General features: G+C 41.3%; 1 protein-coding gene across 3 annotated transcripts in view; it reads right to left on the bottom strand.

The window, feature by feature from the left end:
- Window positions 1-21,428, bottom strand: part of AFF3 (AF4/FMR2 family member 3) — a 630,275-nt gene that overhangs the window by 538,001 nt on the left and 70,846 nt on the right. The window contains exon 1 of one of the 3 annotated variants that reach the window (XM_023211387.2): window positions 1,574-1,676. The exons of the other annotated variants lie outside the window; for them this stretch is intronic. The gene's annotated coding sequence lies outside the window, so the exon portion shown is untranslated. Of the gene's footprint in view, window positions 1-1,573; window positions 1,677-21,428 lie in introns of those variants that run through there. 3 annotated transcript variants of the gene reach the window in all.

Here is a 21,428-nt window from a genome sequence, read left to right as displayed (position 1 = left end):
GTATTGAACCTGATTAGACAGGAGCATCTTGCTAGTCCCCTTTCCCAAGCTGTAAAAAGTTAAGATGAAAAAACGAGCATGGCTCACATTTCTTATCTGTTAATATAGAGTTTAAATTAAAACTCAGGGTGTCTCTACACGGACAGATGACTTGTAAGTGTCCGCCTCTGTGTGTTCACAGATGTACAGCATACACTGTGTGTGTGTTTCAAGAAGGGACAGCCCAGATAAGGGGAGGTTACTGAAGCAGGCTAAGTTTCAGCAAAATGTAACCTTCACCTTAGAAACCAGGAACCAGAGTAATTAGATTACAATCTTTCCAACACTGTGGGAGAGATTTGATCAATTAAAGCCAAGATCAGTTACATTATTTGGTTTACCTAAGTAATGGATCCTTAAATGCAGTCAATACTTCTCTAGGCTGTCAGTCTTTAAGACCTGAGATGCATTCAACAAAAAACACAAATGGATTTTCAAAGGGCCTCGGGATGTTCATCACAGGCTGGGGAGGAGGACTGCAGAGGATGAGGGGAAGGAAGAAACAGACGACAGACGTGAGCTTGCTGTATGAAGCCTTCATTTCCTTCCCTCATTGGTGTGCTGTTTTCATGTTTATTTTGTAGTTCATGTACAAATTAAATTTGTTTTACCAAAGAACCTTAATCTAGGGATGGGCAGCCATGCCACTCAGTCCATTTTAAAATTGCAGCATTAAAACTCATTTAATAGGAGAAAGAATACGATTAAGATTTCTATTTGTGTTTTTGAAAATCCACAAAACTTACATTGCAAAGTTATGAAGAAAAAGGCAGAAGTAGCTCCTGATCTTCTAACTCGTCCCCCAGCCCATCCCTTCCACAACATGGATTTAGGGAAGGACAATGACCCAGTATGCTTGGGACCTACCTGGAGCTGACCATATCCTGCCTTCTAGGACTACCCTGGCTTAGAATGGATCCATAAGAGTCCCGTGTTAACAGCCAATTTTCACACGACCTACACTCCTTGTCCCCATTGTATGTCTAGGGTCTGTCTGCAGTCCTCCCCTACCCAGACACAGGAACTGCTCCAGAGGAACCCAGGAAATGCTCCTGGGTTTAGAGATTGTGATTCAACGTGGTGGGTCCATTTGCCAAATCATACTGTTTTAAAGCCTAAAAATAATGTAACTGTAGGTCCACATAGAACACTGCCCAGGCTACTCTCAGTCTATTCACTAATGAGGACTCCTCCAGGGGCAGGGCAGGACAGGGTGCTGCACCTGCCCACGCTTCCTCCAGCCGCCTGCCCCAGTATGAGCTCGAGCATGCGCACCTGCAACATGGGAGGCTCTTATCAGTGATTTTGTTTAACACACTTGTAATAATTAGAAAACGAAGCAACTAATTCCTGACTTCCCCAAGAGCAGGGCTTCTGTTAAAAGGTGTGGGGAAATGTGACAAGAGGGGAAGTGGAGAGGGGGAAATTGATCCTGAGAGTTTACTTTGCATAGCTTTGAAGTCTTTGCAGTAATGATGAAGACAAGCTGAGGTAATCTAAAACAACAGGTAATCAAAAAGTCATTTATGTTTACCTTTTATCATCAATTATCTTCCTCTTGGCAGCAGTTGAAAAATTATGTTTTACTCAAAAGTCAGCCTGTTGACTTTATTTATACAACACTTGAACTGTGTTGGGTGTCAGCATGTTAGCCACTGTGGAATTCCAAATTCTGCCGTTTGACAGTACCCGAGAGTTGACTGAGTGGTCTTCTAATAACTGTATTCTTGGTTCCTAAAATGAGATGTTTTAGCTCAGTGCCAAGAGTGTGAAAACACACGGGGGTATTACATTAGAAACCTGGACCTACCTGTCAGTCAATATCATTTCCCTCCAACATGAAGAAAACACATCCAGAGCTCAGTCTTCTCATTTACGGAATGGGGATAATACTAGGTAGCTTGCCTTGCATAGCTGTCTTTTAGAGCAGGAAAGATAATGTATAAGAAGCACCTAGAATTGTCTTTGACATGGGGTGGGAGCACAGCCTATTATGATGAGCCATATCCCTGAAAAAGAGTCCCTTTCAGTGTCTTCATCTTTCTGGCTGAATCATCTGCTGATACAAGAGGAGGAGGCCATATGCAGAGAGCACAAAGGGAACTCCCCCATGGAGCTTCAGATGGTGGCCCTGCACTCATCTAATTATGCACGCCAGCATGAAATCTGCCTGACATCCCTCTTCCTCATCCTCTTGACAGCAACAGCATTAAAGGATTAAGTAGTATTTGGGGCTCTGAAGGGGCCTGAAGAGTGTTTGTGTATAAAAGGAAGAGCTCATAATCCAAGTACATAAGACAACAGACATCACTTGGGTTTACATTGACCTCCTCTGTATCTAGGTGATGGTCTTTTCAAAATCGAGCTCCACACTCCCAGTGGCTGCCGTCCTCTGTCCTGGTTAAGGCCTCTCCTTCTGAGGAATGACTTCTTCCATTTGTTTGAACAGTTAGTCTAATCCTGAGAGCTGGAGAGGGCCACAGAGGTCATTAACACAACCTCTACACCTACTGAACAGTGTGGCAGGAAGAACACAGGGCTGTGGGGTGAGAAGACCTAATACTCCAAGAGCTACCTTGGCCACTGACCAAGCGGGGGCACCTTGGGAAAGTTATATCCTCTGAGACTCTGTTTTCTCATCCACAAAAGGAGGAAGTTGCATTAGATGAACGCTGTGACAGCTGATTTTATGTGTCATCTTGATTGAGCCACGAGGTGCCAGACATTTAGTTAAACATTATTCTGGCTGTTTCTGGATAGAAGTAACATTTCAATCTGAGTAAAGCAGGTTGCCCTCCCTAACATGGGTAGGCCCCAGACAATCAGCTGAAAGCCAGAACAGAATCAAAAGGCAGACCCTCCTAGAGGATGGGGGAATCTCTTTCTGCCTGACTGCCTTGAGCTGCGACATCAGTTTTTCCCTGCCTTTGGACGCAAAATGAAACGCTGCGTTTTCCTAGGCCGCAAGCCTGCCAGCCGTTGAACTAGAACTCACACCACTGGCTCTCCTGCATCTCCAGCATGCCGAGGCATTCTGCAGATCTTGGAACCCGTCAACCTCCATAGTCACATGAGCCAATTCCTTATCCTAGGGCTTTACATACATTGTTTTCCATCCGTCCTATTGGTTCTATTTCCCTGGAAAATCCTCATACAATCCCCAATGATGAACTTCCATCTCTAACTCCTACCAAACGGCCATCTGATCCCTGCTTGTACAGCTCTCAGAGACAAGACCGCGCTGCCCCCTGTGGCACCTCAACCTGCTCTAAGGGCAGTGGAGTTCAGCCTCTTGGGAAGCACTACCCCAGGGGACTCCAAAGCTGAACCAGCTGCATTCCCACCCACAAAGAGTGTTTCTCCAACAGGTGTGATCTGACCTGAGCAGATGCAGTAGAAATTTTACCCTTGCTTTCATTGTAATTATGTCAATGTAGGCTGAGATTGCCTTGGTTGTTATTGTTGGTTTTGCCTCGTTTTGGGTTTCCCGGTTATCACATACTGTTTGTTGGCTAATATTGAGCCTGCAGTTAACCCTTAACTCATTTTCACGTGCATTTCACTGGGTGTGGCCAAATCACCACCTGATACTTCTGCAAGAGACTTTTAGTACACAGGGAAGGCCTTTACATTTTTTACTATACCAACATCATCTTGTTACCTTCGGGCCAGAAATTTTGCAGTTCTTACCCTATCATCTAAAGAACCATGCCCACCTCTCCCTCTGTGTCATCCAGAGATTGGATTGCACAGTACGCCATTAACCCTCATAGAAAACACGAGATGGCACCCAGGTCCTTGCTGCACTCCCCACTAGCACCCTCCCTCCTGGTCAGTGGTCTCCAGCTCTGACTTCACATTATAATCACCCAGGAACTTGAGAAGAGAAGAGAAGAGAAGAGAAGAGAAGAGAAGAGAAGAGAAGAGAAAAATGCCAGGCTCAACCTCTTATTCTGTTGGAGGGGCTGAGGAGGAAAGATGCTTGGGCATTGGTAAGAATGCTTTAGGTGATTCTAACGTAGAGCAGGCTGAGAACCAGTGTTCTGTCTAGGCCAGAGGTCAGCAAACTTTGTCTGTTAAAGAGCCAGAAAGCAAATATTACAGGCTTTGTAGGCCAAATGGTCTCCAAAGCAACTGCTCAGCTCTGCTACTGTAGCACGAAAGCAGCCTTAAACAATACATAATAAACAATGGGTACAACTGTGTTCCAATAAAACTTTATTTATAAAAACAAGCAACAGGCCATTTTTGCCCCAGAGGCTTTATCATGAGTTGATCAATCCATTCATCACTCAGTTTAAAAATGGTTGGGGGCCCAGCACAGTGGCTCACACCTGTAATCCCAGAACTTTCAGAGTCAGAGGAGGAAGGACTGCTTGAGGCCAGGAGATCAAGGTTACAATGAGCTTACAATCATGCACTCTAGCCTGGGCGACAGAGTGAGGCCCTGCCACTTAGAAAAAAAAAGAACACGAACACACACACACACACACACACACACACACAATGGTTGTGGCAGCAAATATAAACTCATCAAACTGTATTATCACGCTAGTCACATTTCTCCATCTTGTCTGTGACACCAGAGACTCTCAAAGTGGCTGGCTGAAATCAATATTCACTCTCTATCTGGCATTCCCTTCATGTATCAGACGAACGATCCCATCTAAACAAGAAAAAGACTTGTTCTTAGAGGATCCTTTCTGTCTCCCATAACTCACTGCTGCCTTATTACATGTTCACAAATGTCTGCTTAATATTGCTTCTAGAATTCCTCAGAAACTGACTTAAGCTCACCCATCTGTAGTTTCTAAACCATGCTCTCCCCCTTGAAAGCTGGGGCATGTTTGTCAAAATCATTTACAATCTTCTGGCATCCTATTCTCCTTGATTCACAAAATATTATCTAAAGTGGTTCCACAATCACATCTGCAAGTTCCTCCCATGCCCAGGAGAAGTAAAGGCATTTTTCAGTCATTCTCATTATCCCTTCTATCTTGGGTTTTAATATCTCCTAACCATGTTTATTCTACCCTTTCCAACGTACAGATCATTTTCCTGATAAAATCAAAATAGAAGTTGAGCAGTTCTTTTTTCTCCATGTCATTTGTTTACTCTATACCATCTGTTCTAAATAAGGCTATGTCCTTTTTTGTGGGGAGTGCTCCAAATAGTATTGTTTTAAAACTCTTATCTACAGGCAACCATACCTTCTGGTTCACCTGGGGCACTCTGGTATATACTGTCTGCCCCGGTGTAGACACGAATAGAGGCTCTTTACTCTGAAAAGTGTCTGGTTTATTGAACAGCTGGTTTGATAGGTAAAGCCAAAGAAATGGTATAGCACTCCACAGGGTTCATGGGCTCTCAGGTCTCCCACACACTCAAGAAACAGAAAACGATTTCTGTTGAAAACTTTAGCCACACTGGGCCAGGCAAGGTGGCCCACGCCTGTAATCCCAGAACTTTGGGAGGCCAAGACGGGCAGATCACCTGAGATTAGGAGTGCGAGATCAGCCTGGCCAACACGGTGAAACCCCGTCTCTACCAAAAATACAAAACGTAGCCAGGCGTCACTGTTCACAATAGAAAAGAGTTGGAACCAATCCAAATGTCCATCAATGATAGACTGGATTAAGAAAATGTGGCACATATACACCATGGAATACTACGCAGACATAGAAAAGGACGAGTTCATGTCCTTTGTAGGGACATGGATGCAGCTGGAAACCATCATTCTCAGCAAACTATCACAAGGACAAAAAACCAAACACCGCATGTTCTCACTCATAGGTGGGAAACGGACAATGAGAACACTTGGACACAGGAAGGGGAACATCACACACCGGGGCCTGTCGTGGGCTGGGGGGAGTGGGGAGGGATAGCATTAGGAGATATACCTAATGTAAATGATGAGTTAATGGGTGCAGCACACCAACATGGCTCATGTATACATACGTAACAAATCTGCATGTTGTGCACATGTACCCTAGAACTTAAAGTATTAAAAAAAAAATTAGCCAGGTGTGGTAGCGGACACCTGTAATCCCAACTACTCAGGAGGCTGAGGCAGGAGAACCACTGGAACCTGGGAGGCAGAGGTTGCAGTGAGCCGAGATCACGCTGCTGCACTCCAGCCTGGGCAACAGAGCAAGACTCTGTCTCAAAAACTAACAAACAAACAAAAAAACCAAAAAACAAACCAAAAAAAAAAAAACCTCTAGCCACACTGGATTTATATCCCAGGCCTGCCATTTACTAGCTATATGACCACAGCATAAGTTATCCAATCTAACTCTCAGCTCTACTCACTGGAATATCTGTGCCTATTCAATACTAAATGCACGATTTACACATATCATACGATAAATGCTCAAGACCAATTATCATTACCACCATTACTATCAGTGTTATTAACTCCCTCAACCCCTCCACAGCAGCATGGTATCTGCGACTCTCTATTGGTGCAGTTTATCCTTCCTTTTCTGAATGTCACATCATTTTTTCTCACCAATCTCTTGCTACTGGTTTAAACTCAATGCTACCTCCCTACAGTCTTGTAAAGTCTTTCTCATCTTGACAAAGAAATCTTTGTCTTCACTAGAAAGCTGGAGTACTCCAAGGAAGTTTCTTCTCTGGCAAAGAAGCAAACGGCATTTATAACGAACATAATTTGTGAGTTGCTCTGGAAAGAAATGCAAACATGTATTCCATGAATCCCTCAGCAACTGTCTTTCCTGGAATCAAGATAAACTATTATCCTTCATGGTTCCCTTGGGAACACACTCTGAAAACTTAGGAGACGGCAACTCTCAAAAAGCTTGAGTAAATCACCCTAGTTAGAAAATAAAATGACATTAACTTTCTGAGAAAAGGACTGACCCAAGGCATGTTCAAATAGGGGCATCATAAAAGGACCACACAGGAGAAAAATGAGTAGGAGCTGCAGTTTTAGTATCAACTACAAAAATAGTAACCATTTACTGAGTAACTAAGACATGCCAAGAAATGGCATACCAGGCATTTTATAAACATGATTTCATGGATTCCTCTCAACAATTTTGCTGGAAATTGAGGCTCAGAGGAAGCACTTGCCCAAGGGACATAACTAGTAAATGGCAGGTACAGCACTTACCACAGGTCTTCTGCACTCTAAGTTCAAGCTCTTTCAGACATACCATGCTACGTGTATTTTTTTACTGAAGGTGTTCCAAACTAGTTTTTTAAAACAGTTAAAAATAAAAAGCCTCCATGAAAAAAGCAAAAATAATATTTGCATACATTTTAGGATAAAAAATGTATAAACCTTGTTGGTTAAGTGGATAGCTGACCTTTAGTTAGCAATTTTGAATGATGACACAGCAACATATGTGTAATGCTTCTGGCCAGGGCAGCTCATTAGGGACTCAGTATCCAAAGTCTTTCTTTTTTTTTTCTTCTTATTTTTTTGATGGCTAGCCATGTATACTCGCTGTATAGCCTCTACCAAAATTACATACCACTTAGCAGGAATGCAAGAGATCCCTTCTTTATACCATAAACAAAAATTAACTCAAAATAGATCAGGAACCTAAATGTAAGAGCTAAAACTATAAAACTCTTAGAAAATATAGGCCTTGATTAGCAAAACCTTCTTAGATATGACACCAAAAGCACAAGTATAAAAGAAAAAAGTTTTCATCAAAACTAAAACCATTATCAAAAAAAAATTGAAAAGATACACACAGAATGGGAGAAAATACCTGTAAATCATATATCTGATAAGGGACTTGTACCTGAAACATACAACGAATTCTTACAACTCAACAATAAAAACAAAACCTATTGTAAAATGAGCAAAGGATCCTTGCCAGGCACAACGGCTCATGCATGTAATCCCAGCACTTTGGGAGGCGGATCACTTGAGGTCAGGAGTTCAAGACCAGCCTGGCCAACATGGTGAAACCCCATCTCTAAAAATATAAAAATTAGCCAGGCGTGGTGGTGGGTGCCTGTAATCTCAGCTACTTGGGAGGCTGAGGCAGGAGAATAGCTTGAACCTGGGAGGCAGAGGCTACAATGAACCAAAATCGTGCCACTGCATTCCAGCCTGGGCAACAGAGTAAGACTCCATCTCAAAAAAAAAAAAAAAAAAGAAAAGAAAAAGCAATGGATCTCAATAGACATTTCTCTAAAGAAAATAAACATGGCAAATAAGCACAGGAAAAGCTGCTCAACATCTTTAGTCTTTAAGGAAATGCAAATCAAAGCCACAATGAGACACCACCACACATGTAGCATTGGGATGCCTGTATCAAAAAGACACATAGTTAAAAAGTCTTAGTGAGGCTGTGGAGAAACTGGAACCCTCACACACCACTAGTGGGAGTTTACTGGTAGGGTCATGAAGATATTCTAAAATTATGGTGATGGTTGCACAACTCTGCAAATATACTAAAGCCACCGAACTGTACACTTTATATAAATGGGGTGTATGGTATGTGAATTATATCTGAATATAGCCAGTGTTATTGTTTTAAAGAAAATGGTATGTCCTCATTTCTTCCAAATCCAAGGCAAGTTAGCAAAGGCACAATGGGAAAAAGAGGTCTAATTTTCATTCAGGGGCCACATCAGTGCTCCCATCTGGACAAAGAGCCAGCCAAGAAGCCAAATGCCAGGAATGGAAGATGAACACTTCCAGGATCTGGCAGAAAGATCCTACAAGAGCCTTTGAAGGAGGACAACGAAAGTGCATCTGGCATGAAACACAGCAGAAGCCAAAGAACAGGCTTTGATGTTGCCAGTCATGATGCATGTTTTTAAGATCACAGATAACGTCCTGCGTAACAACAAACACAAAACGCCTATCACTAAGTGTATCCTTCTGATCCACTCATGTGCAGTTAGAGACGCCCAAGGGGTCCACACACACACGTCAAGGGGTCACTCCCAACCCATGAGGGAAACACACCCTCCATCCTCCTTTGGTTCAACCCCAGCCTCCGAGAACAGGTAATTTCATAGGAGCTTGTTCAGCTTTGTGTTATCCACAAACTTGTCACCTTTATAGTCACTTGAAGAGGTTGGGGAAAAAAAAATCAGTGAAGGTCCTGGTGCTACAACAGAGGTGTAGCCCATGCCAGATACACTTTACATGTGTTATCTCATTAGTCACTCAACACAGCGTGATCATCTTATGGGAAGAGATACTGAGGCACAGGAATGTCAACTTGCCTAAGGTCACAAAGCTAGGAGGGACAAAATAGGGCTTCAAACCCAGTCATTTTGGCTCCAAAGGCTGTGCCTTAACCACTGTGCTACGTGCTGCCTGTTTAACCGGGCTACCTTCTCCACCACCATTTCTCATCCCTTCTGAAAGATGGTCACAGGTGTTGCTGAAATACAGGTAACACTACAGATATATATCAGCTCTCTGAGCTATTAGATAAATGGTTTAAATATTTATTTTTATTTTAAAATAATTTAAAAATTCCACTTAAATAGAATTTTACAACAGTTTTAGATTTAGAGGTACAGAACCTTTACAAATAGTGCAGAGAACCCCTGTATACCCCTCACCCCGTATACCCTCACGTGGTTTACTCTGTTGCTACCACTGACATTACTACGTACATCTGTCACAATGAAGGAGGCAACACCGGTATGATACTATTAGCTACATGCTACACTTTCTTTGGACTTCACAGCTCTTTTCCCCTAATGTCCTTTTCTGTCCGAGGATCCCATCCCATTATGTTCAGAGCTCATGGCTCCTTTTCCTGGCCTGGTCAGTGACACTATGTTCAGACTTGCTTTGTTTCTGATGACGTTGACGGTCTCGAGGAACACTGTCAGGCATTTGGTAAAATATCGCTCAATGTGGGTTTGACTGATGCTTTTCTCACTCATCACTAGACCCAGATTGTGGGTTTTTCAGGTCACAGAGATGAAATGCCCTTCTCACCACATCCTGTCAAGTTGTGACATGGTTGATGTGAACGGATCACCGGGATGAGAAACTGTTTGCCAGTTTTCTCCACCTCTAAGTTACCTTCACTCCTTGCCCTAGTGTGATGTTTGAAGCTAAGGCCCAAAGTGCAGCCCACGCTGTAGGAATGGGGAGTTAAGCTCCATCTCCTTAATGGGGAGTAACGATATAAATATAACCTTATTTTTAATGAGGGTTAATCCGTGTGGCATCAAAAAAATAAAACAACATGCCAAGTGATAGCGTATGGCCTTGCCCTGTTGCTGGTGACTCTGCAGTGGCTGTAATGGCTTCCTGATCATATTTATGTCTCAGATTCACAGGGGGTAAGAAGTACTATCTCCAAGGTGACAACAAAGTAAAACAACTGGGCAGCATGGAAAGAGGGAAGCCCGTTCCATTCTAGGTGATGTTTAACAAACAGGAGTCAGAGAAAGGAGAAAAAGCCATCCCATGATGGAGGCAACACATGCTGCGTATGTCTATATGGACAGGTATTAAACTGGAAGTTTCAAGTAAGTTACCAAGCAACGACAGATATACATTTCCAAAGTGAGGTGCCAGGCTCTTCAGAGGAGCTTTTCAAAGTTAATGTGTCATAACTAGTTTCATGATTTTTTTTGTTTTGTTTTTTTGAGATGGAGTCTTGCTCAGTCGCCCAGGCTGGAGCAGGAGTGCAGTGGCGCAATCTCAGCTCACTGCAAGCTCTGCCTACTGGGTTCACGCCATTCTCCTGCCTCAGGCTCCTGAGTAGCTGGGACTACAGGCACCAGCCACCGCACCCAGCTAACTTTCTGTATTTTTAGTACAGACAGGGCTTCACCGTGTTAGCCAGGATGGTCTCGATCTCCTGACCTCGTGATCTGCCCACCTCGGCCTCCCAAAGTGCTGGGATTACAGGCATGAGCCACAGCGCTCGGCCACTAGTTTCATGATTTTTTATACCGCTGACCCACTCTGAGTGAAAAACAGAAGTCAACAGAGAATTTTGTTTTTCTCTGAGGGGGAGAAAGAAGAGCTGTGTTGTGATCCCCTCCACCATCACCAAATAGTTGGGTAGCGCAGTGGGGGTGGGCGTGCCTACTCTCAAGTCCACTGACAGAGGCTTCAAAGCAGAAATGCACAGCACTTGATATAATTTCTGTAGAACTCTGGAGGCCTGCTGGACTGGCAGCTGGTACACAGCTAGAAGCTAGAGGCTAGCTAAAATTGTACTGGGAAGGATCTGCACCCCATTCTCCCTCTGAAGGGGAGGAAAGGCACCTTAATTTGGGAAGCCAGATGTAGAATTTACGATGGGGATGTCAACCAAGGTCATCCTGCCCAAGACGTCTCTTCCAGGGGGTCAGATGGACCCAGCAGGGTCTGGATGAGGCAGATCTCATAAAATCAGAAGCTGCGAGCAATGTGGGAGCAGGGGAGGGCAAGGATTCCAGAGCAAGGCTGCTGCAGCTGGAGGCGCCCAGCAGAGGAGCACAAGGAGTTGCCCATGTGAAAGGCCCCAGCTCATGCTTTCAGAAGTATGGCAGACTAATACTCTTGTTGTTTTACTGTCTACCAGTAACGAATGAATGAAAAACAATTATTACTGTTCTGTTGGGCTCAGAGGAAATGAAAAAAAAAAAAAAAAAAAAGTCTACCGGGGCAAAAAGGAAAAGGAACAAACATTAACAACCAAAAATCCCTGGGCAGGGAGTCTCAGAAAAGGGAAGGGTCTTGTGAGGGCAATGTGGTGATCTCACGTGGCCTCTGGGAGGCTGGGCCTCAGCTCTGCAGCTGGGTGGGGGAACTAAACTAGAACTCCCAGGTTACGTGGCAGCATCTGGAAGGCAATGGAATTGTCTCAGGACAGCAGTACCCCTGCAGGACAGCAGCACCCTCTGACTACCGACAAAAGCAAAAGCAAGTACTCTGAGAAAAGCATCCTTGACTCAGACCCCAAGACTTTTTCTGCAGATTAGGATCAACCAAATATGAGCTGGCAATTAAGGTTTACCAAACAGACAGGGAAACGAAACAACACCAGGAGTGAGAGACTGAAGAAACAACAAAGAACAGATGCAAAGTACCAAGGACTTCAGATGCTTCAGTTACCAAATACTGACTATAAAATAACTACATATGAAAGGCGAAAGCAGCAAACGATATAATCACAAAAATAAACAAGCAACAAGTGACTATCAAAAATGACCAGGCAAGGCTGGGTGCAGTGGCTCACACCTGTAATCCCAGCACTTTGGGAGGCAGAGGCGGGTGGATCACCTGAGGTCAGGAGTTTGAGACCAGCCTGGCCAACATGGTGAAACCCCATCTCTACTAAAAATACAAAAATTAGCTGGGCGTGGTGGCAGGCGCCTGTAATTCCAGCTACTCGGGAGCCTGAGGCAGGAGAATTACTTGAACCCAGGAGGCAGAGGTTGCAGTGAGCCAAGATCATCCCACTGCACTCCAGCCTGAGCAACAACGAGCGAAACTCCGTCTCAAATAAAAATAAAAAATAAAAAAAAAGGCCGGGCAGTTTTGGCTTTGCAAACTGAAAAGAGCTGTGGAGACTGGCAGAATAACAACGTGAATGGACGTAATATTAACTGAACTATGTACACTTAAAAATAGTGAAGATGGCGAATTTTATGTTATGTGTATTTTACCACAATTTTTTAAAAGACAAGGAAGATTTTAAAAGAACTGACTAAAATTGTTTAAAATAAAAACTATAATTATTGAAATAAAAACTTGCTAGCAAGATTACACAGCATTTAGTCAAAGCTAAAAATAGAATTAGCGAATTGGAAGGAAGAAATGAAGAAATTTCCTGAAAGGCAATAGAGTAAGACAAGGAAATGAAAAATATAAAGTAATGTTAACCCAGATGGAGAATACAATGAGAAGGTCCAAAATATGTCTCATCAGAGACCTAGAAGAAAAGAATAGAAAGGAAGGAGAAAAGGGAATATTTAAGGAGATTATAACGGAGATGTCTCCAGGAGTGTTAAAAGACATAAATCCACCAGATATACTAATCAGGGTAAATAAAAAGAAATTCAGGCTGGGCACGGTGGCTCACGCCTATAATCCGAGAATTTTGGGAGGCTGAGGCAGGTGACCTGAGGTCAGGAGTTCGAGACCGTCCTGACCAACATGGAGAAACCCAGTCACTACTAAAAATACCAAATTAGCCAGGCATGGTGGCACGCGCCTGTAATCCCAGCTACTTGGGAGGCTCAGGCAAGAGAATCACTTGAACCCAGGAGGCACAGATTGCAGTGAGCTGAGATCGCGCCAGTGCACTCCAGTCTGGGTAACAAGAACAAAACTCCATCACAAAAAAAAGAAATTCAATCTAGGTGATTGTCATAAAACTGATAAACAACAATGATAAAGGAAAGAGATGTTAAATTGCAACAAGGCCCAGAAAACACAAAGCCAGAATATGACCAGACCCAGTGAGAAATCCTTTCTATTTCTTACCATCACCTTCCCCTCCTCTACTCCTTTTCTCCCCAGCATTCACTCAATGAGAAAAAGTAGCTGGAGGGGGTGAGGAGAGGATCAAGATGACACTAAACCCACCTGCTCTCACATAATCTGGATGGATGCCTACAGCCATGTCTTTGATGGGCAAGAAAAGTCTTACTTTTGAATAAGTGAAACTTCTGAAGTTCTCATAACATATTAATATCATCAAATGAATATCTGAATTGCTACTAAATTAAGATGGTGTGTTTTCAACTTAACGCAACTGTCCATCGTAGGAAGAAAGAGAGACATGTGGGTTAGCCTTCCTCAACAAAAAGCTTGTGATAAATTCATTACCTCTACATTGCAAACTGCAGAAGAAACCAAGTCTATCTCTCACCATTTGTTTTCCCAGGGCCAGAAACCACTGTCATCTTGATAAACATGGCCTATGCAAACACAAAAATGTATCATCATGCAGTGATAACGTCAATGCCTGCACTCACCTCCATCCCATTTCTAATATGCAACGTATCAACTGCCAACTCGTTGTGAAAAGCGTCTATGCTGTTCTTTTTATAAATTCTATAGATTCATTATGATTAGATACTCTCCATATACACCAGCTAGCCAGAAAAGGGGAGGAGATAATGAATAATACCCAAGGGAAGGAAAATCCCTTTTTCAGCTGGTTTAAGTCATGCCGATAATGTGCACACAGCACTCTGCATTTACCATAAAGCTTTTCAATTAGTTCATAGACAAGTTAACCTTCTAACTCCCAGAAAATATAATTCATGCACATTTTATACCATGAAGCATCCTGCTAGCTATTATCCATCATTTACAAGTGTTATTTGTCTATAAAAATGACACTAAATTTTTGAAAAATGAGGCTGCTCTGCCTTCTTCTGGCTGTGTTTTAACAAATGGTATCAATGCAAAAGGCTTTAAGTCATATAAAAAGCAATTAGTCAAAGGAGCAATAAATATTTTTTAAAAGGATATAAATGACTGCTTGTCTAGATAGCCAAACGTCTAAAGGCTGATACACAATAAAATAAGGGTTAACATAAAAGAGTACACTTCATTATTTATTGTTAATAAAGTTAATCAAATTCAGTGCTTCTTATGCATGCATTTAAACAGAAACACAAGTACGATATGCATATTTATAGAAAACAGCCCTAAAGATCATTATCTCTAAAAGAAAACCCAGCAAAAAGAGATGCATAAAATGTAGTTGTTACCCTTTTACAACATAAACTGTTTTGCTTAAAACGCAAACATTTATTTTAAGTAAAACTATTAAACTAAATAATATTTTCCACAACTGACAACCATGACTAAAACATGAATTCTAGAATTAACATTAAAATGCTTTTGGGACAGAGAGAAACAGAACTCTTCCATTTTTCTTTTGTGGGTATCTTATCCACCTATACTGGTTTTGTTCTTCCACTCAAAAATCTATTCTCAAAAGATATATTAGAATCTTTTTAAAACAAAATTAGATAAGCATAAGCTCATCAATCAGCAATTTCTAAATGCATTATCTTCAAGTAGTTTGGTCTTTTATGTCACTTATCTGCTTAAAATTAAGTATAAAAGAGTTTCCAAGAAAAGAAGATATAAAATTAACTTCATTTCATAATAAGTTCTCCAATCATGCCAGCAGACAGCTGACATTATTACAGCTCACACTTATAAATCAGTGATTATATACACTAGTTAAGCAAGAAAAGAAATGAAGAAGGCAATTATATAGTGGTGAAATTCCCAAGAAGCACATTTGTAGTCAATGTTGCTAAACAGTAGTTCACTCGTGGTTAAAATAAAAGCCCCCTCCCCCCGCCAGATATTTTTGGGGTTGTGAGTTTTGAGGGGAAGAAAGTAGAAACTATGCAATTCGTCTTACAAATAAATTTAAAAGCCAGCAAGAAATCAATGAACTGTAATTTTAACTCATTTTCCTGTTTACTTTGAAGTCGAATTCTAAAACTTCCATATGACGTTAAGCTATAAAATAGTACTGAATCAAATGGAGAGAAGAATACTTTGGAGGAAGGGGTGATATCTGAATATCTATAGACATTTGGTAATGAATGAGCCAGTGACGAATGAAGATACAGGGAGCCGAGCTGAGGTTGGTTTCCACACCCTCTTCTGTTCCCTGCCACTTGAATAAGGGCCAAAATGTCACTTCTAATCTTATTTTCCATTTCTTAAATGTGTTTTATTAACTCCTTTTTTATTGCAAAGCTAAGTATTCTAATTGGCACACTGTAGACATATAGCTACTAGATGTCAATTATACTTTAATGCGTTTCTAATGCTCTGCAGCAGTAGAGGTTCTGGCAGACCCAGTGAGGTCCCATTTATTTCTTCACTTGTAATAACGGCATGATAATACAACCCAAGTAGTGCCTCGGAACACAGCAGTTAGTATCACTGCAAGAGAAACATTCTCTCTTCCATCTTAGTTATCTTGCTTCAAAGAAATGAGATACCCTTTCTACTCACCTCAAATGAGAACCAAACAATGCTGATTATTTCCGAAGGACCTTTTGATTTTCAAAGCATTTGCTAGTTATCTGTTAATTAACCCACTCAGCACCTCTGCAAGGAAAACTAGAGGAGAACTGTGCAATACCGTACTAACATTTTAGAGAGGACAACAGGAGGGGATAGATATTTGCAGAACTTGACAGAAGTCTGAGAGCTTCTACAAAAACAGCCTGCAGAAAATGTCACTCGATTTATGTCTTCAACTCCAGGGTAATGCCCTGAAGGAAATGCATTCATGATGATGTGCCACTGCGATTCGCGATTCGCGAGCTTGTGTCTTCATCTAAACCATCTTACCCACAATTCATTCCCTCTTACCTAGCACACTGTAAGACCTGTTCATACTTCTACACAGTCAAAAAAAAAAAAAAAAAAAAAAAGGGTGGGAGGAGGGCGTAGTTCAAAAGGCTAAACCCCTTTCGTCCCAGGACTTCAAAAGTTTATTTCTTCCAGACCAATCTACAGCCAAAGGAAGAAGCAGGATAATCTACAAGGGGAAGTGCCTCTTACCTGTTTCCTTCCTGAAAACAAATGGACTAAGCATACAGATATGAGTGTACACATGTGTGCACACATGTGCCCCTCTCAAAGTGCAGCTGAAGTAAATCAAAAGAATCCTTTCTGAGTGATCAGTCTGTTCCCTGAAAGGTCAGAATTTTCTAGTAAATATTTTGGATAACTCCACCCTGTCTAAACAGTAACAACAACAACAAAAATTTTAGCTAAACAGCATGCTTAAAGAAGAGGCTAAATTCCACTGATAAGCCAATAACGGCATTAATAATAATGGCAATTAATAATGCACACTAGCATGATGCTGTTTTCTGTAGCACATTTTTCTAGATATCTTAAGACTCTGGGTAGCCCATATTTTTATCATCCCTCTCCACAAGTTGGGGCAAGGGTACTTATTATCCCTATTTCACAAAAGAACTATGGCCTAGAAAATTAAAAGACTTGTCTAAGCTCTAAACTGGTAACAAGGTAGAGACATGAATTCGGGTCTCCAAACTCTCTGCTAACTAAATAATGGCCCAGAAGAGACATACAAAAGTCAACACAAACAGAGTGCCAGCTGTTATTTACACTGCCTACAATAAATGTTTGTTCCAGAAAAAATAGTTCAAACAAGATGAGAAATAGTTTAAACACAAAAGGCTGAAGGGTTCAATATAGGAGAAAAAATATGTTTGCTTTTAATACAGTGGAGGAACTGTTCAGGAACAGTTTGCTCTTCTGTAAAGGCTGGCCTTGTTGTACTGCCGAAGGCCGCAAGATCCCAAGCTATGTGGAATTGAGATGCCAGCTCACTTCAGCACAACTAACTTCTCTCTTAATGCTCTAAGTTCCTGTCTTCTTCACAGCTTTGACCTGAACCATGAGGGATCTTTTTAGAAACAAAATTTAAATGTGTGTTATAAACGGGAAACAAGTGTCCTAATTGTGATACAGGGTGCTAAGAAATACAGAAAACAAAGGAAATTAACTGGGAGATCCAGGGAGGCTAAGAAACAATCTGCCACTAGGAGAAATAGCCATAGTTTCTGATGAGCTGGGAAGATTGTGTGGTTGATATCATAGTTGGTTGTTGAGGCTGTGGTGGGATTTCTCTTTCAAGAGGGTGAAGGGAGATTTGAACTCGGCACCTGACACAATTATTCTAAAGTAGGAAAGCCTCAGTTGGAAGAGGATGGGTTTCTTTAAATAGCCCAAAGGCTGTCATGCACAAAAAGGACTTGACTTATTCTGGATAGCTCCAGAGGGCAAAACTAGGAGCGGCCAGCAGGAACACACGTACCCAGAGTAGAGCAGAGCTTGCTAATAGTTAGGACTGCCTGGTCCATAGCAAGGAACACTCAGAGGCTCATCTCCTCTGAACTACTTCCAGCTGGGACTCCGAGGCCCACCATCAAGGAGGCTGGGAGGGAAATCCCTCATGAGGAAAGATGGTGGACAAGATAAATGCTAGGATTCTTTCAACTGTTAGGATTTGAGGGTGATTTTCAAGGTCCCCATGACAGTCAATTCCAGATTATGAGGTGTAGAGTCACACAGAACTGAGTCCCAACCTCAGTTCTATCACTTTGGGTTGTTTTTTTTGTTTTTTGTTTTCCTCCTTACGTGGTAACCAAACCTTTTATTTTTTAAGTTTTATTTGAAGTTCGGGGTACATGTGCAGGTTTGTATACAGGTAAACTTCTATCATGGGAGTGGGTGGAACAGATTATCTTGTCACCCAGGTGTGAAGCCTAGTACTCTCTAGTTAATTTTTTTATCCTCTCCCTCCTCCCACCCTCCACCCTCCACCCTCCAATAGGCCACTAAAAGAACAAGATCTTGCCCTTTGCAGGAACACGGATAGATTTCTATCATTCTTTTTTAACTGTGAGATACTGAGTGGCTCTTCCAGTCAAGTGTGACCTCCAAACCAAGGTGTTATTAGAATCAACTGGGGAAACTACTCAACTCTAAAGATACTCAGATCTATGCCCCAGAACTTCAAAATCTTACCCTCCAGAGGGGAGTCCAGGAATGTCCATTTTTTCCCATCAGTTGCTAGTAGTCCAATTTTGGGAACCACCAATAAACATTTTTAGCCTCTGAATTCATTTATAAAATAGGAAACATGATAGTTTTTGCCTAAATGAGTCATGGAGATATTTAAATAAGATAACACATAAAATACCTATTATGATGCCTCTACCTAGAAAACAATCATAGTTCCTTTAAACAATGTTTTCTGCAATATATGAACAAGCTTAAGAGCATTCACTGATTAAAAATGAGGACAATATGGCTAATATAGAGTTAATGTTTAGCCATCTCCTATTTTCTTGCCTGTTTTTTAATCCTGTCTTGTTCTTCAAGCAACACAAAATCAGAAAGAAATCTGATATGATATAATTTGAATCAGTTGAATCAAATGCCTTATCTATGTGAATGATGCCTTAAAATTAATGCGTCATCAACATGCATTTAAAAAGTTGAAGGCAGTAACAGAAAGCCTGTGATTTTTTGCTCTTTTATAATAATCAGAAGCTACAGATATAAACTCCTCACTCGACAAAGTTTAAAATTCATACTTATCTCCCCATTCTCAGGTAAAGACAAAAGATCCCATGTCTCTTCTTTGTATCACGCAGTTACACTCACTCATTTAAAAACCTGCAAGGCATTGAAGTGGAAGAATCATCCTGTCCTGACATTTATATCTCCACAAATGGCTTCAGTTCTTTAATTGTGAAGTTGCTTCTACACATTAGGGTGAGTGGTAAGATACTCTCAGACAGAAAGGAAGAGGGAAGGTAATTGGAGTAATTTCTATCAAGTGAAAAAACTGTCTCCTGGATTTCTGTATTCCTAGTTGCAAGTTATTAGACTGTTTCTGTTTGGGTGGTTTTATACAAAAAAATTGTAGAACGTGGTTGCATAAGCACATCTAAAGGTTAAACTCCAAGCAGCTAATCTGCATGTGAGAACAAGTAACTGTCAAACATTTAACCTTTTGCAGATTAAAACCGTCTGACTAACAGATGTGAAACCATCGTTGCTGTAACTGTTAGAAGTAGAAATCTGAGCATTTTTAGAAGGTACAACACTTTCTGGAGCAGTCATGTTTATGCTCCAGGTCAACTTTCCTGTTCATGACTGAGATATAATCACAGCCTCTCATTTATTTTCACACTGTGATTCTCCTGAATTATTATGCGATGTTCGTAGTTTATTCTACAGACATGTTCTTAGAAAGTTTTAAGTTGAATTCTAATCATCAGTTATATTTTCACACCATTTCATACATGATAATTTTTTTTTCCATTAAAACACTTAGTTTTCTTAACAGTACATGATAATTTTAAGACGGTATTAGCTTCATTTCCAACTGATCCTAACTGGCCACGGCTCCTGAAGATTCTCTCTTCCCTTCCATTTCTCTACGCTCATTTCTGTCACATAATTACAAGTGTCAGCTCATGGTAGACGCTCAACCAAGATTTGCTGAATGAAGTAATTATCTTTAACACCTAAAAGATCTACTCCCTGAAGACATTTTTTTTCACGAAAGTCTTTTTTTGTACTGCAAATTGCCATCTCTAGTGAACTTGCATGATAATTTTTAATTTTAATAAATGAGATTTTTCTTATAATGGGATATATTGTTTCTGGTTTTCAGTATTAAAATGGCTGATAGGAACGAACATTTTATAATATATAAAAGGACGTAATAGAATAATACTGTAGTTAATTTTCTTATCCAGCACAGTGTAGATACTCAAATATTTGTTTAAAATTACTCTACATTTCAGAAGTTGTAGCATTAAAACATTTGACTTGAAACACACTGCAATTTAATGCTGTATTTCTTCGTGTCAACCAGGGTCTAACAGTATATGACCTGTTTCTAAGAAGAAACAGAATGTATGCAAAAGCTTTTAATTCTGGAAATATCATCATATACAATAGGGAAAAAATTTTTAAACAAAAATTTCTGATACTAGAAAAAATCTGAGGTATCTTTTACATGAAAGTATAAAAGAGACAGGAGGGGTTCACGTCTCCAAATTCCGAGCTTTTTATGCGAATAGCGTGTAAAACAGGAACTGTGAAATATACACTAGGCCATCTGTGAGTGAGACGACTCCATGATGCCGAACTTGACAAACACAGACCTAGGTTTGAAACACACGCAAAGCAAGCATCCACTTTACCCCTGAAACACGTCGGGAGAGAGGAAGGGTGGTTTCGGGAGGCCCCTGGTCTGTAGAAAGAAACCACCGTGCTCTGGCTCCTGCCTGAAGCTGCACACATGAGCTGGCTCAGTATTAGTGTCTTTTTTAAAGGTTAGCGCCTTTAAATTGTTGGCATGGGGATTAGCAGGAGCTAGAAGGTGTACCCCTAAACATTATTTGAGCAAAACCGTAAATACCAAATGATGACATAAAGGGGCTCCTACTTTCTTTACAAAACCTCGACTGTGGCTTGTTTCTCCTCTGTGAATCAACTGTCTTTTTCCAACAAAGACACCCATTTCGGGGTCTCAAGAGATCTCTATTCAAGGCACATACTGTACAGCATATGTGGTTATCCGCAGGTAGGACAGCCTGTAAACCCAGCTTGCTCAACTACACAGCATTTATCATGCATTTTTATGCCTTCTGACATCTGCTACTCAATATAAACTATGAAAGAGTCTCCGAAAACTGGAGATTTCTACTCTAGGAGATGCGATGGCTGGTAAAATCATCTGCACTTTAACCGCAGAACGAGACGTTTCCCCTCCCCATGTCCAGCCCATGTCCTCTAAATCAGGAGTCCCCAACCCCCAGGCCATAACAGTCCATGGCCTGTTAGGAACTGGGCCGCACAGCAGGAGGTGAGCGGAGGATGAGCAAGCCTG

Source organism: Piliocolobus tephrosceles, chromosome 15 (assembly GCF_002776525.5).
Source record: "Piliocolobus tephrosceles isolate RC106 chromosome 15, ASM277652v3, whole genome shotgun sequence".
NCBI classification, from domain to species: Eukaryota; Metazoa; Chordata; class Mammalia; order Primates; family Cercopithecidae; genus Piliocolobus; species Piliocolobus tephrosceles.
Note: the sequence above shows the minus strand (reverse complement) of the source record. Positions and strands in the feature narration are given on the sequence as shown.